Source organism: Macaca thibetana, chromosome 16 (genome assembly GCF_024542745.1).
Source record: "Macaca thibetana thibetana isolate TM-01 chromosome 16, ASM2454274v1, whole genome shotgun sequence".
Classification (NCBI taxonomy): Eukaryota; Metazoa; Chordata; class Mammalia; order Primates; family Cercopithecidae; genus Macaca; species Macaca thibetana.
The window spans coordinates 53,643,282-53,656,679 of NC_065593.1; the positions used below are offsets into that span (position 1 = coordinate 53,643,282).

Genomic DNA, 13,398 nt, shown 5'->3' on the forward strand with positions numbered 1-13,398 from the left:
CTCCCGAGATCACGCCATTCTCCTACCTTAGCCTCCCGAGTAGCTGGGACTACAGGTGCCCGCCACCACGACCGGTTAATTTTTTCTTTTTCTTTTTTTTTTTTGTATTTTTAGTAGAGATGGGGTTTCACCATGTTATAGCCAGGATGGTCTTGATCTCCTGACCTCGTGATCCGCCCACCTCGGCCTCCCAAAGTGCTGGGATTATAGGCATGAGCCACCGCACCTAGTGCATTTAGCAAGTTTACTCAGTCAGTATTCCCCTCCAAATGTGATCACTGTTCTGAGCTCTATCACCATTATCACCATAGATCAGTTTTGCCTGTTTTTGTAGTATTTCCATTGTATAAATATACCACAATTTATCCATTCTACATTTATTTATTTATTTTAAAGATGAAGTCTTGCTATGTTGCCCTGACTGGTCTTGAACTCTTGAACTCCTGGTTTTTGTTTTTGTTTTTTTTTGAGACAAAGTTTTGCTCTTGTTGTCCAGGCTAGAGTGCAATGGCATGATCTTGGCTCACTGCAACCTCTGCCTCCCGGGTTCAAGCGATTCTCCTGCCTCAGCCTCCCAAGTAGCTGGGATTACAGGCATGAGCCACCACACTTGGCTAATTTTGTATTTTCAGTAGAGACGGGGGTCTCTCCATGTTGGTCAGGCTGGTCTTGAACTCCCGACCTCAGGTGATCTGCCCGCCTCAGCCTCCCAAAGTGCTGGGATTATAGGCGTGAGCCACTGTGCCCGGACTTGTTTTTTTCTTGAGACAGAGTCTTGCTCTGTCACCCAGGCTGTAGTACAGTGGTGTGATCTCGGCTCACTGTAACCTCCACCTCCCAGGCTCAAGCCATTCTCATGCCTCAGCCTCCCAAGTAGCTGGGACTACAGACCTGCACCACCATGCCTGGCCAATGTTTTGTATTTTTAGTAGAGACTGGATTTCATCATGTTACCCAGGCTGGTCTTGAACTCCTGAGCTCAGGCAATCCGCCTGCCTCCACCTCCCAAACTGCTAGGATTACAGGCATGAGCCACCGCACCCGACCATAAGTTCAAATTAATTAAAATTAAATAAAATGGAAAATTCAGTTCCTCAGTCACATTTGCCATATATCAAGTGCTCCATGGCTGTATGTGTCTAGTGGCTACCTTACTGGATAGTAGAGATATAGAACATTTTCTAGGCCGGGTGCAGTGGTTCACGCCTGTAATCCCAGCACTTTGAGAGACTGAGGCGGGTGGATCACCAGAGGTCAGGAGTTCGAGATCAGCCTGGCCAACAGGGTGAAACCCTATCTGTACTAAAAATACAAAAATTAGCCTGGCGTGGTGGCAAGCACCTGTAATCCCAGCTACTCAGCAGGCTGAGGCAAGAGAATCACTTGAACCCGGGAGGCGGAGGTTGCAGTGAGTTGAGATCCCACCACTGTACTCTAGCCTGGGCGACACAGCAAGACTCTGTCTCAAAAAAAAAAAAAAAGAAAGAATAGAGTGTGGTGATTTGGGGTACATGGTGTGAGGGGATGGCAGGATATGAAGGAAAGGGTAACTGAGTAGAGCTCTTGGAGGTAAAACTCACAAAAATGTAGGGCCGCCTCTGACCTACTCCACCTGCAATTTTTATTTTTTATTTTTTAATTTTTAATTTTTAGAAGAAATATGGACTTTAATGAAGAGTTTTCCCTTTGGTACAAGTGAGACCCATGGAAACATCCCAACAACAATAAAAGGAGGCCTTTATCCACAAGGGCTAAGGAGAAAGCCCGGCTTGCTGTTGTGTGGCCATTCCAGGCCTAGGCAGGGCTGGACCTGTAGAAGGTACTCAGGAACTGCAGGTTTTGCATTTCCCCTCTGTGAAACGAACATGCATTCCCGCAAACTTCTGCCTCCCAGCCTCGTTGTAAGAGGCCCAAGTTTTTCTAGTCCTAGCTGGAAATCAATTTCATCTGCCTCAGGTCTCTGATATAAATAATAATGCTGCTGATCCCTGTTACCTCACAGGCCTGGGCAACGAAAATGCTGAGAGCTGTAAAAGGTCTTGGAAAATTCAAAAAGGTGATGTATAAATGTAATAATTGATTATCATTTTGTGCTCAAGAATAAGCCATGGAAAACAAAATTAGGAAAGTAAGTCCATATCCCTAAAATGTATGCATATAGAATTTTAAAAGAATGCAGTTCTTGCAGATGGTATTCAGGCATGGTCTACTGCTTTAGAGTCTCAATGCCCTTTTTACCGCCTCCACAAAACCCACCTGGGAGAGTTTACTGCACAGGAAGCCCAAATTCAGTCACCCCACCCCTCCTTTCTCAGAAAGGGAGGCAGGGCAGAGGCTCCAGGAGGAAGGGCTACATTTTGGCTGTAGAGTACAATAGGCATGCATCATGGGAGGGTGGGGTTTATGAAATGTGTATACAGACTCCTTGGATTGAGGGGCCCCGGCCAGGAGGCACTGAGCAAGGGAGGGATCCATCTTCCCCCTGGCTGGGAGCGGGGCTCTGGGGCAATCTCTAAGGGTTGCATATTCCCAGGGAGAGGGGATAGCTGCCACTCCTGCCTCTGTTCTCCCAACCCAAACCAGAGAGGGTGCTGAGCAAGGAGAAAACAGGGTCCCAGAGGCCAAGAAGGTGTCAGCATCCCTGTCATAGAACTCAGGGACCCGTGAACTCTTTTTTTTTTTGAGATGGAATCTTGCTCTGTCGCCCAGGCGGGAGTGCAATGGTACAATATTGGCTCACTGCACCCTCCACCTCTCGGGTTCAAGGGATTCTCCTGCCTCAGCCTCCTTAATAACTAGGATTATAGGTGCACACCACCACACCCAGCTAATTTTGTATTTTTAGTAGAGGCGGGGTTTCACCATGTTGGCCAGACTGGTCTTGAACTCCTGACCTGAAGTGATCCACCCGCCTTGGCCTCCCAAAGTGCTGAGATTACAGCGTGAGCCACCACATCTGGCATGAACTGTTTGCATAAAATGTCTTCAGACCTAGGAGATGGTCAAAGGCACAAAGTTTAAACATGGGGTGGGGGTTGTGGAGGGGGTACAACACAGAGCTCAGGGGTGTGATTTGTTCCCCCTTGCCCAGAAGGGTGACTGCTCCACTGGGCCTATCACCACAGGACATTTTCCATGACAAGCACTCACCTTCTTGGGGAAGGGGCATCAGGTTGGCATGGGGAAGGGGCATCAGATTGGCACAGGAAAGGCCTAGGTAAGGGGCCACTCTGTCCATTAATACTTCAGTGATTAATGTTTGGGGAGAAGCAGGATTCTCCCCCAGGCTTCTGACTCAAACTGTCTCACTTAGCTGGATACTAAACCCGGTGTCCACACTACTCTCAGCTCTGACACAAGGCCAAACCCACAAAACACTCCCAAATGGGGTCCCCAGAGTTAGGGAATAGGGTGGAATCTTCTGGAAGAGAGTGCTGGGGCAGATCACAGTTTCGGCTCCACAGGTTGCTATAGATACAGTTCACTGCCTGCAGAGATGATGGGCCAGTGATTGTCCATGTGGTAGCTGATGAGGTGACTGACACTCTCTCTTTTTATTTATTTTTATTTTTATTTTTTTGAGACAGAGTCTCTCTCTGTTGCCCAGGCTGGAGTGCAATGGCACTATCTCGGTTCACTGCAAGCTCCGCCTCCCGGGTTTACGCCATTCTCCTGCCTCAGCCTCCTGAGTAGCTGGGACTACAGGTGCCTGCCACCATGCCCAGCTAATTTTTTTGTATTTTTAGTAGAGACGGGGTTCCACATTGTTAGCCAGGATGGTCTCGATCCCTGACCTCGTGATCCGCCCGCCTTGGCCTCCCAAAGTGCTGGGACTGACACTCTCAAAGCAGTGATCCTTTGTCCAAACCAGTCCTTCAGGGTCCACCAGTGGCAGATGCTTGGGCTGCCCACTCTGCAAGCCAGTAAGCACATACTGGCCTTGGTCGTGCTCTCCTGCACCAGGAAGTCCCCGTGGAGCTGTGGCAATGCCTCAGCCTCTTGCTGGCTCAGCTTCCCATGGAACCAGGGCTCCCCTTGGAGCTGCTCAGCCACAGACACTGCTGGGGAGGGGGAGGCACCCAAAGAGCATTGTTAAAGGGCTTCATGTCAAAGAGGTCCCAGGGTGCGCTGCCACTGATGGCAGGATGGGGGGCCCAGTACCACCTTCTTCTTGCTGGGCCTTGTCTGGGTTCTGGATGTTGACACAGGAGGGATCACTAGAGATCTCTCTGCCTGCTGGACAGGGTGGTGGAGGTAGCATCTGTTATGTGGACTTCTGGATCTCCCCCAGCAGGCTGTCCCACAGGCAGTGTAGCTCCCAAGTGGCTGGGGGACCAGACACTGGGTGGAGTGGGTCAAGCAGCCTCTGAAGCGGCTCCTTCCGGAAGCCTCATGTCTACCAACTCCCCAGGAGGAGGTTCCTTCCCTGGGACATCATTGTAGTGCTAATGGTCAGGTGGCTCTTCCTCCTCCTCCTCATCCCAAGCTGATCCATCAAAGCCAGCCATCCTGTCATGGGGGTGACCCATTGGGGTGGGTTCCTGAGGTATTGTTTGAAGCACAACTCAAAGGCCTGGTCAATGGTGCTGATGACATCCTGGGAAGGCCTTTGGGGCACTCCAGAATGTGGCAGGCTCTCTGATTCACAGGGTCTTTGGCAACGTAGGCAACATCCTCAGTTGTGTCCTGTTGGCAGTCTGCGGCCATGAAGTTGAGGCTACTGGTGGAAACCGTGAGAGTGATTGGCATTCCAGCAAATTTCAGGTTACTCCTTCCCAGGATAGAGCTGAGCAGGCAGCTACAGGGCTTTCTCCTCCTTGTCACCCTCTTAGTGTGTGTGCCCTCTTAGTGTGTGCACCCTCTTAGATGCACAGCATCACACACCAGACTGATGGCCTGCCTCCCTGAGTGACCTGAGTTGGGTGTTGAAGTTGAGGGCACGCATTGATTGCAGGACCTCCATATAGCCTGTGGAAGTGAGCCTGGGCCATTAGCATCCTCTGCTACAACAGCTGTGGATTGGAGCTAGCAAAATGAGGACGGGAAGGAAGTGGTCTCAGTGGATGCAGAGCAGGGCCAAGAGGCAGAGCAAACCAGGGCCTCATGGAGTCTCCGCATCGCACTGCGGGCTGATTTGGTTCCAGATCACACCACTGCCTGCTTAGGTCACCACTCCAACTTTCTCCTCTGGCCCTGCCTCCCTATAGAAACTTTATTATACTCACTTCCGGCCTCAATAACCCCTGACCCTCGCCCCCTGGGGTTTTTAACTTTCAGAGTTGCTCACATTGAGCCTACAGCAATTTGTCAATTACACTTCAGGTTTTCCTACAGTGGCACTGGTTCCTGTGGAAGTTGCTGCTTGTGAATTTCTGCTCCCATAAACTGTGATTCTCAGGCTGGGCATGGTGGCTCATGCCTGTAATTCCGACACTTTGGGAGGCTGAGGCAGGAGTATTGCTTGAGCCCAGGAATTTGAGACCAGCCTGGACAACACAGGGAGACCTCATCTCTACCAAAAATTGAAAAATTAGCTGGGTGTGGTGGCTCGTGTTTGTAGTCCCAACTATTAGGGAGGCTGAGACAGAAGAATTGCTTGAGCCCGGGTATTTGAGGCTACAGTGAGCTATCATTGTGCCACTGTACTCCAGACAGAGCAAGAGCCTGTCTAAGAAAAAAATTGTGATTTTATCTGACTGGCTCACCAATTTAGGGCACAACAATTTGCTGTGTGACCCCACTTCTCTGATGGACCTAACAAGAGTTGATTTTTCAGTTTTTTCAGCTTTTTACTTGTTTGAATGTAGAGGTGATTTCCAAGCTCTTTACGTGTTAGACTGGAAACTTTCCTTCTTGGTTTTTTTTTTTTTTTTTTTTTTTTTTTTTAAACAGGAAGTCTTGCTATGTTGCCCAGGCTGATCTTGAACCCCTGGGCTCATAATCCCAACTCCAAAGTGTTGGGATTACAGGCGTGAGCCACCTTGCCCGGTCGAAATCCTCTATTTCATTTTGAGTGAATTTGGCTGTTTGTGTCTTTCACTCTGTTTAAAAAATTATATAGGGGCTGGGTGTGGTAGCGCATGCCTATACCCCAGCAATTTGGGAGGCCAAGGCAGCAGGATTGCTTGAGCCTGGTAGTTTGAGACCAGTCTGGGCAACATAGCAAGACCCTGTGTCTACAGAAAATACAAAAATTAGCCGAGGATAGTGCCCTCATGCCTGTGATCCCAGCTACTCAGGAGGCTGAGGCAGGAGGATCACTGGAACCCAGGAAGTTGAGGCTGCAATGAGCCATGATTGCTCCACTGCACTCCAGCGTGGATGACAGAGTAAGACCCTGTCTCAAAAGAAAAGAAAAAAGAAAAAAAAAATTCCCACACAGCACAGATGATGGGAATTTTTTTTATCCTGATGTATAGGAATTTTATTTTACTTTTTAATTTAATTAATTATTAGTATTATTATTATTATTATTATTTTGAGACAGAGTTTCTCTCTTGTTGCCAAGGCTGGAGTGTAGTGGCGTGATCTCAGCTTACTGCAACCTCCGCCTCCCAGGCTCAAGCGATTCTCCTGCCTCAGCCTCCCAAGTAGCTGGGATTACAGAGGCGCACCACTATGGCTGGCTAATTTTTGTATTTTTTTTTTTTTTTTTTTTTTTTTTTTTTTGAGATGGAGTCTCGCTGTGTCGCCCAGGCTGGAGTGCAGTGGCCGGATCTCAGCTCACTGCAAGCTCTGCCTCCCGGGTTTTTACGCCATTCTCCTGCCTCAGCCTCCCGAGTAGCCGGGACTACAGGCGCCCGCCACCTCGCCCGGCTAGTTTTTTGTATTTTTTAGTAGAGACGGGGTTTCACCGTGTTAGCCAGGATGGTCTCGAACTCCTGACCTCGTGATCCGCCCGTCTCGGCCTCCCAAAGTGCTGGGATTACAGGCTTGAGCCACCGCGCCCGGCCAATTTTTGTATTTTTAGTAGAAACAGGGTCTCACCATGTTGGCCAGGCTGGTCTCAAATGCCTGGCCTCAAGCGATCCGCCTGCCTCAGCCTCCCAAAGTGCTGGGATTCCAGGAGTGAGCCACTGCGCCTGGCCAACAGAAATTTTACAATTTCATTTAAGTTGTCAAATGTATGGGTATTTATGTTTGTAGTACTCCTTTGTTATTCTTTTAACGTTTTTAGGGTCTGTAGTGATGTCTTCCTTTTCTGTTATTTATAGTTTGTGTCTCTTCTCCGTTTTTCTTCGTCAGTCTGACCAAAGGTTTATCAATTTTACTGATTTTTTTCCCAAAGAACTAGCTTTTGGTTTCATCAACGTCCTCTACAGTTTGTTCTCAATTTCATTGACTTTTTTTTTTTTTTTTTTTTTTTTTTGCGACTCACTCAGTTACACAGGCTGGAGTGCAGTGGTGCTATCTCGGCTCACTGCAAACTCTGCCTCTCGGGTTCAAGCAGTTCCGCCATCTCAGCCTCCCAAGTAGCCAAGACTACAGGTACGCACCACCATGCCCGGCTAATTTTTGTATTTTTATTAGAGATGGGGTTTCACCATGTTGGCCGGGCTGGTCTCGAACTCCCAACCTCAAGTGACCCACCTGCCTTGGCCTCCCAAAGCGCTAGGATTACAGACCTGAGCCACTGAGCCTGGCCAATTTCATTGTTTTCTATTCTGTCTTTATTATTTCCTTCCTTTTGTCTGCTTTAGGTTTAATTTGCTCATTTTTGTCTAGTTTTTTTTTTTTTTTTTTTTTTTTTGAGACGGAGTCTCGCTGTGTCACCCAGGCTGGAGTGCAGTGGCCGGATCTCAGCTCACTGCAAGCTCTGCCTCCCGGGTTTTTACGCCATTCTCCTGCCTCAGCCTCCCGAGTAGCCGGGACTACAGGCGCCCGCCACCTCGCCCGGCTAGTTTTTTGTATTTTTTAGTAGAGACGGGGTTTCACCGTGTTAGCCAGGATGGTCTTGATCTCCTGACCTCGTGTCCGCCCGTCTCGGCCTCCCAAAGTGCTGGGATTACAGGCTTGAGCCACCGGGCCCGGCCTTGTCTAGTTTCTTATAGCAGGAGTTTAGGTTATTGATTTGAGATCTTTCTTATTTTCTTTTTCTTTCTTTCTTTCTTTTTTTTTTTTGAGATGGAGTCTCACTCTGTTGACCTCAAATGATCTATCTGCCTTAGCCACCCAAAGTGCTGAGATTACAGGCGTGAGCCACCTCACCTGGCCTCTTATTTTCCAATCTAGGTATTTAAGGCTCCTTTTCCCTCTAAGCACTACTTCATTGCATCTCACAGATTTTGATATGTTTTCATCTTCCTTTAGTTCAAAATATTTGCCAGTTTCACTTATGACTTTAGCTTTGGTCTATGGGTTATTTAGAAGTGCATTTTTTTACTTTCCAAATACTTAGGGATTTGTGGCCTGGCGCTGTGGCCCATGCCTGTAATCCTAGCACTTTGCTAGGTGGGCAGATCATTTGAGGTCAGGAGTTTGAGAGCAGCCTGGCCAACATGGTGAAACCCCATCATCTCTATTAAAAATACAAAAATTAGCTGGTCATAGTGACACACACCTGTAATCCCAGTTACTCGGAAGACTGAGGCAGGAGAATTGCTAAACCCGGAAGGTGGAGCTTGCAGTGAGCTGAGGTCGCACCACTGCACTCCAGCCTGGGCGACAGAGAGAGACTCCATCTCAAAACAAACAAATAAAAACAAATATTTAGGGATTTGCTAGATGGCTTTCTGTTATTGATTTATAATTTAATAATGTTATGAACATAGGCTATGTTTTCTGTGATTTCCATTCTTTTAAATTTGTTAAGGTTTATGTTTGTGGCCCAGAATGTTGTCTATTTTAAGGTGAATGATCCATGGGCATTTGAAAAGAATATGTATTCTGCTGTAGTTGGGTGGAGTGTCCCCCAAAGATAAATTAGGTCAAGTTGGTTGCTAGTGCTATTTAGGTGTTCTATATCCTTCGTGCTTTTCTGTGTACTAGTTCTATCGATTACTGAGAGAGTAGTGGTAGCTTCCTGCCCTAATGGTAGAGTTATCTATTTCTCCTTTCAGTTCCATCAGTTTTAACTTCATGTATTTTGAAGTTTTGTTTAAAAAAATTATATAAGGGCCAGGTGGAATGACTCATGCCTATAATTCCAGCACTTTGGGAGTTCGAGGGGATCGCTTGGGCCCAGGAGTTTGAGACCAGTCTACGCAACATAGGAAGACCTTGTATCTACCAAATTTTATTTTTTAATTGACTGGGTGTGGTGATGGGTGCCTGTTGTCCTTGCTACTCCAGAGACTGAGGTAGGAGGATTACTTCAGCCTGGGAGGTTGAGGCTGCAGTGAGCCATGATTGAGCCACTGTACTCCAGCCTAGGTGACAGAGTGGGACACTCTAAAATTAAAGAAAAAAAAAATACACACACGCATACAGACATGCTCTATTTTAAAATATATGTAAGGTAGGCTGGGCGCGGTGGCTCACACCTGTTAATCCCAGCACTTTGGGAGCCTGAGGTGGGTGAAATCACTTGAGTCCAAGAGTTCAAGACCAGCTTGGGCAACATGATGAAACCCCACCTCTACCAAAAATAAAAAAAATTAGCTGGGTGTGGTAGAACACACTTGTAGTCCCAGCTACTAGGGAGGCTGAGGTGGGAAAATCACTTGAGCCCAGGAGGTGGAGGTTGCAGTGAGCCCAGATCGTACCACTGCACTCCAGCCTGGGAGACAGAGCGAGACCCTGTCTCGAAAAAAAAAAAAAAAGAAGAAAGAAAGAAAAATATGTATGTAAATTAGTGTTCACATATAATAAATCTGGAGGAATATACTCTAAATTATTAACAGTGGTTACTGGAGGTTTTTGTTTGTTTGTTTTTTTAGAGACAGCCTCCCACTCTGCCTTACTCTGCTGGAGGGCAGCGGTGCCATCATAGCTCACTGCAGCCTCAGAGTCCTGGGCTCAAGTGATCCTCCCACCTTAGCCTCTTGAGTAGCTGGGACTACAGGTGAGCACCACTACACCTGGCTAATTTTTAAATTTTTAGTAGACACAAAGTCTCACCATGTTGCCCAGGCTGGTCTTGAACTCCTGACCTCAAGTGATCCTCCTGCCTTGGCCTCCCAAAGTACTGGGATTACAGGCATGAACCACCACACTTGGCCAAATTACTAGAGATTTTTATTCTCTATATTAGATCATTCTGTAGGTATTTTATACATGTATTATTTTTGAAATCTGAAAATACAAAGATATGTTTTAAAGGAAAGAGAGAGACGATTTGATGTGTGCGAGTGTGAATGTGTCCCCCCAGCCTGCAAAGCATTTTCTGGTCCATCTTTGGAAAAAGTCAGCTGAGCACTCCTGCTGGACCCTCAGACCACGACCCACACCTCCTGCTTCTGCTTCCTCACCCGGCCCTTCCTTCCTCACCTCCTGTCAGCTGGCTTTGGGCCCAGGTACATGGAGAAGAAATAACCTTCTGAGGTCACCATGTGGTCTGCCAACCCAGTAGACTTTCCATGATGTCACTTCACTTTGCTGAGCAAATTTCACCCATTTCTCTTCAGGCTACTTCTCACATATATTCCATTTCCTAGACTCTATTCCTTCAAGATATTCCACCTCTCTCATCACTGGGACAGTTACTGCTTGTCCTTCGGGAGTCAGATCAAATGTCTCTGCCTCTAAGAAGCCCTGCCTAACTCCAGCTCCCTCTGCTGCTGCCACTCCCTGCACAATACTAGTGTTTTCTTTTGTTTTGTTTTTGAGACAAGGTCTCACTCTGTCACCCAGGATAGGGTGCAGTGGTGCGATCACGGCTCACTGTAGCCTTGACCTCCTGGACTCAAGTGATCCTCCCACTGCAGCCTCTCGAATACTGACTATAGGCGCGTGCCACCAAGCCCGGCTATGTTTTTTTTTTTTTTTTTTTTTGAGACAGGGTTTTGTCATTTTGCCCAGGCTGGTCTCAAACTCCTGGGCTCAAGGCATCTGCCCACCTCAGCCCCTCCCAAGGTGCTGAGTTTACAGGCGTGAGCACCATGGCTAGCCAGTGCTCACTCTTGCTGAATGTCAGGCTCCCATACTGACTGCAGGCCCTGTGACAGCATGGGCTGTGTCCACCTGCCTCTGCTACTGACTCACTGACATGCACAGATTCCCAATTTGCCTCCTTGCAGCGAATTCCTCCTGTATTAATTCACTTCCAGGCGAATCACTTTAATCATGTCACTTCCGGCCGGGCGTGGTGGCTCACGCCTGTAATCCCAGCACTTTGGGAGGCCGAGGTGGGCGGATCACAAGGTCAGGAGATCGAGACCATGGTGAAACCCCGTCTCTACTAAAAATAGAAAAAATTAGCCGGGCGCAGGGGCGGGCGCCTGTAGTCCCAGCTACTCGGGAGGCTGAGGCAGGAGAATGGCGTGAACCCGGGAGGCGGAGCTTGCAGTGAGCCGAGATTGCACCACTGCACTCCAGCCTGGGCGACAGAGCAAGACTCCGTCTCAAAAAAAAAAAAAAAAAAAAAAAAAAAAAAAAAAAAAAAAATCATGTCACTTCCCAGCCCAAGAACCTGCAAGACTCCCTAGTGCCTCCTGAATCAAGCCCAAACCCTTCTTGGCAGTTAGGATTCTTCAAACCTGACCTTGCTTTCCCCATCTTATATGAACCTGTTCTGGAAGGACCTACCTCTGCAGTCAAGCCTTCCCTGTGCTGTCCACACACCATTCCTACCTCCCTGCCCTTGGTCAAACCACTCCCCTACCTACCTGGGAGGTGCCCCACCCTCCATTATCCCTGACCTTAGAGACCAACTTGAATTCCCTTTTCTTTTTTTTTGAGACGGAGTTTTGCTCTTGTCACCCAGGCTGGAGTGCAGTGGCATGATCTCATCTCCACTCACTGCAACCTCCACCTCCCAGGTTCAAGCGATTGTCCTGCCTCAGCCTCCCAAGTAGCTGGGATTACAGGTGCATGCCCCCACACCCAGCTATTTTTGTATTTTTAGTAGAGACAGGGTTTTGCCATGTTGGTCAGGCTGGTCTCGAACTCCTGACCTCAGGTGATCCGCCCACCTCAGCCTCCCAAAGTGCTGGGATTACAGGTGTGAACCACTGTGCATGCCCCCAACTTGAGTTCTATCCAGTGTCCAAAGTCTAGTTCCTCTTCTCCAGAAGCCTTCTGTCTCTGGACTCCATGAGCTTGATGGCATAGAGGTGTAGAAGGACACCAGGCTCTTGGTCAAACAGCCGTGCGTCTGAATCCCACCCTGCCTCTTAGAAGCCATATGACCTATGGTGAGTTCCTTATCTTCTCTGTGCTTCAGTTTCTTTATCACTAAAATGGGGCTAGAACTGACCTCACAGGGTTATTGTGAGAAGGAAAAGAGTAAGAACACGGAAAGCACCTGGCACTGTGCCTAGCACATAGTATGTGCTCAATAAATACTAAAAGCTACTTCTTCAGCCCATTCTGCTCTCTGCCCTCTCAATTTCCGCAGCTCATATCCTGCAGCCTGTCAACCCTGGGTCACATCCTGTCACACAGCCCTAGAACGGTTCCATTTGATCAGCAAAACTGAGAACCCAGACCCCCCATTTACAAAGAGACAGAAACAAAGCTCCCAAATATGACACACCTTGTTAGCAGTGATCAGAAGAGAAAAGGGTTTATTACCCAGCCTGGGAGTGACACCATCCCCTACCCAACAACTCTCAACAACTTGATAGGGCCCAAAGAGGGAAGGGGCCTAGAAGATTGAGAGCAGAAGAGACAGGTGAGGCTGGCCAGGCGCGGTGGCTCATGCCTGTAATCCCAGCACTTTGGGAGGTCCAGGCGGGCAGATCACCTGAGGTCAGGAGTTTGCCAGCCTGGCCAACATGGTGAAACCCTATCTCTACTAAAAATACAAGAATTAGTACAGCATGGTGGCGGGTGCCTGTATTTTCAGTTTCTTGGGAGGCTGAGGCAAGAGAATCGTTTGAACCCGGGAGGCGGAGGTTGTGGTGATCTGAGACCATGCCACCATGCTGTTGCACTCCAGCCTGGTCGACAAGAGCCAAACTCCGTCAAAAAAACAAAAAACAAAAAACAAAAAATGAGAAAGATCAGACCTTTAGATGATGGGAGCCAGGTGCGGTGGCTCACGTCTGTAATCCCAGCACTTTGGCAGGCCAAGGTGGGCGGATCATAAGGTCAGGAGTTCAAGACCAGCCTGGCCAATACGGTGAAACCCCATCTCTACTAAAAATACAAAATTTAGCTGGGCGTGGTGGCGGGCGCCTGTAGTCCCAGCTACTCAGGAGGCTGAGGCAGGAGAATTGCTTGAACCTGGGAGGCGGAGGTTGCAGTGAGCCAAAATAGCACCACTGCACTCCAGCCTGGGTGACAGAGTGAGAGATG

General features: G+C 48.3%; 1 protein-coding gene and 1 pseudogene across 1 annotated transcript in view; one reads left to right on the forward strand and one right to left on the reverse strand.

Annotated features, from left to right (window-relative positions):
• The window catches only part of GRN (granulin precursor), a 164,850-nt gene that overhangs the window by 30,310 nt on the left and 121,142 nt on the right, over positions 1 to 13,398 (forward strand). The window lies entirely within an intron of this gene.
• On the reverse strand, positions 3,445 to 5,272 carry LOC126938685 (SHC-transforming protein 1-like; annotated as a pseudogene).